General features: G+C 40.8%; 1 pseudogene; it reads right to left on the bottom strand.

Moving 5' to 3' along the window:
• Positions 1 to 1,395: 1,395 nt before the first annotated feature.
• Positions 1,396 to 1,813, bottom strand: LOC130034167 (60S ribosomal protein L34-like; annotated as a pseudogene).
• Positions 1,814 to 2,715: the final 902 nt, after the last annotated feature.

The following is a 2,715-nucleotide window of genomic DNA, read 5'->3' as shown; positions in this document are numbered from 1 at the left end:
AAGATGAAGCAAACTATATTAAAATATGGATCTCAGATTTGTTTTCTTTATTTATTTGGATGATTCCTGGCAGTATTCAGGACTTAGTCTTGGCTCTGTTCTCAGGGATTGCTCCTAGAATGCTCAGGGAATCTACAGGGTGCCAGGGATTCAACTGGATCTGCATTGTGCAAGGCAAGCACCCTACCCACTGTACTACCTCTCTAGTCCCAGGATTTCATAGTTTAGTCTGTTTTCTTCTCCTCCTTAGTTTGTTTTACCTTCTTACTTTTATTTTTCTGAGTTCTTTTTCACTGTTTTTGGGGGGCTTGGGGCCACACCTGACATTGCTCAGGGCTCATTCCTGACTCTGCTCAGGGCTCACTCCTGACAAACTCAGGGGACCAATGTAGTGCTGAGGATCCAACCCGGGTCAGCCATGTACAAGCCATGTAAGGCAAACACCTTTCCCACTGTACTATTGCTTCAGCCTCTTCCTTTCTTATTCTTTTGCTTACTGTGCTTTTCAATCATACCCCTTTTCTTTTGGGTACTTTATAATTTAGCCCTCTGAGATAATTCCATCAGTTTCTTCATTTTTTTTCATGAGTTCAGTCAGCACTTTGTTCACATTTTCCAGATGTTTCAAATCTCTATTTGTGGGCTGTTTTGTTATTGTTGTTTTTGTTTGTTTGCTTTGGAGGCACACCCAGCAGTGCTCAGGGCTTATTCCTACTCTGTTCTCAGAGATCACTCTTGACAGTGCTCAGGGGACCATATACAGTGCTGGGGATAGAACCTGGGTTAGTCACCTACAAGACAAGCACTCTATTCACTGTATTATCTCTCTGCTCCTCAATTCTGTGTTTAAAATTCTCTGATGTGTGCATAGTATTTTTTCATATCATATTATTTCATTGCTTTGGGGGTACTTTGTTTTTTTTTCTTTTTTTTTTTGGCAGGGATCACTCCCCGTTGTGCTCAGGATTTACTTTTGGATCTGCTCTCAGGGAACACTCCTGGCAGTGATAAGGTGACCATATGCAGTGCTGGGGATTGAATCCAGGTTGGCTACATGCAAGGCAAGCATACTACCCACTGTACTATTGCTTCAGCCCTGTGATTGATTGTTTAATACATTTACTTCATGCTTTTCTCTGGTTTGTGGTTGTTTTTAATTGGGAGGTGAATATTCTTGGGAAGGGTAGTTGGTGCACACCTGACTACGTTCAGGAGTTACTCCTAGCTCTGTGCTCAGGGATCACTGCTGGTGACAATTTTTGCAGTGCCAGACACTGAACTGGGGTCTGCTATGTGCAAATAAAGTTCCTTAACCCCTACACTATCTCTCTGGCTTAGGGAGAGGTTGCTTTTTTTATTTTACTATTAAAAATTTATTTTAAATAAAATTTTGTTTTAATAAAAATTTTGACTCTGTGCTTGTGATTCAAACATTTTCACAATGATTTTCTGCTCCTTAGTAAGGAAAGCACCATTGATCTTGTCTTGACACACTTTGTATCCATGGAATTATCATAAGCTCTGCTGACATGTTTTTTTGTTTTGTTTTACTTTAGAAGGCCTCTTAAAGTCTCATGGCAGAAACTCCTAAATATTGGCTCAGGAACACGACACATGCAGACTTGGAGACTTCCCAACCTTTTTGGTATAAAGGTAAAATATTCTATTTCCAGGAGTTTGGGAGAGCCATTTTGTTGGAGGCTATTTTGTAGGAACATCTTTGATGATGGCATGTCAAACCCTGGACAATTCTGAATGTCTCTAGACACTGTCCTGGAAGAGGTGGTGTAGATCTGATTATACTTTTTATCATCTTAAAATTTTGTTTTTCACTTTCTTCTTTTTACCATTTTTATTGAGGTACTGTGGTTTACAATATTGTTAGTTACACCTTTCATGCATACATCATCCCAACATCATAGCCACTGCCTATTTTCTTTCTCATAACTTTGTGTAGATGCTGGGTTCTACTTTTCACTTTCTTTTTTGGGTGCCCACACCCAGCAGTGATCAGGTACTATTCTCAAATCAGTGCTCATATGTTGCCTTTGGTGGCTCTTGGAGGACCCTCTAGTGCTGGGTGACACACCCAGGCCTCCTGCATGGAGAACTCCAGCCTGTTGAGCTTTCTTTTTGTTCCCTGAATGTATTATTCTTTTCAATTTTGGGGGGGAGAAGCACAGTTGCCAATGTTCAGGGGCTACTACTGGCTCTGCACAGAAGGAATCACTCCTGCTGGTGCTTAAGGGACCATATGTGATGCCAAGGATGAAACCCGGCTTGGCCTCATATAAGGCAAGCACCTTACCTACTGTACTATCACTCCAGCCAATGGTGTCTTTTTCTTTTTTTTCATGTAGGAGTGCTGCTTTATTCAGCCAATGATTAGCTGATTGAATTGGGCATGAACTCCACCTTACTTTTTTAAAAAATTTTTTATAATTTTATTTATTGAATCACCATGAGAGCAGTTACAAAGTTTTCAGATTTAAGACTTGGTCATACAATGAAACACCCGAACCTTCAGCAGTGCCCGTTCTCCACCCCAAAAATCCCAGTATACCCCTATCCCACACCCTCCCCCTACCTGTGGGGCAGATGATTTCCACATTACTCTCTCTCTCTACTTTGATTACATTCAATATTTGACACCAGACCACCGTTATTATTTGAGATTTTACCCCAAAACTCAGATCTGCTGAAAAGGCAACAGTA

This window comes from Sorex fumeus, unplaced genomic scaffold (assembly GCF_029834395.1).
Source record: "Sorex fumeus unplaced genomic scaffold, SorFum_2.1 ptg000058l, whole genome shotgun sequence".
Classification (NCBI taxonomy): domain Eukaryota; kingdom Metazoa; phylum Chordata; class Mammalia; order Eulipotyphla; family Soricidae; genus Sorex; species Sorex fumeus.
Note: the sequence above shows the minus strand (reverse complement) of the source record. Positions and strands in the feature narration are given on the sequence as shown.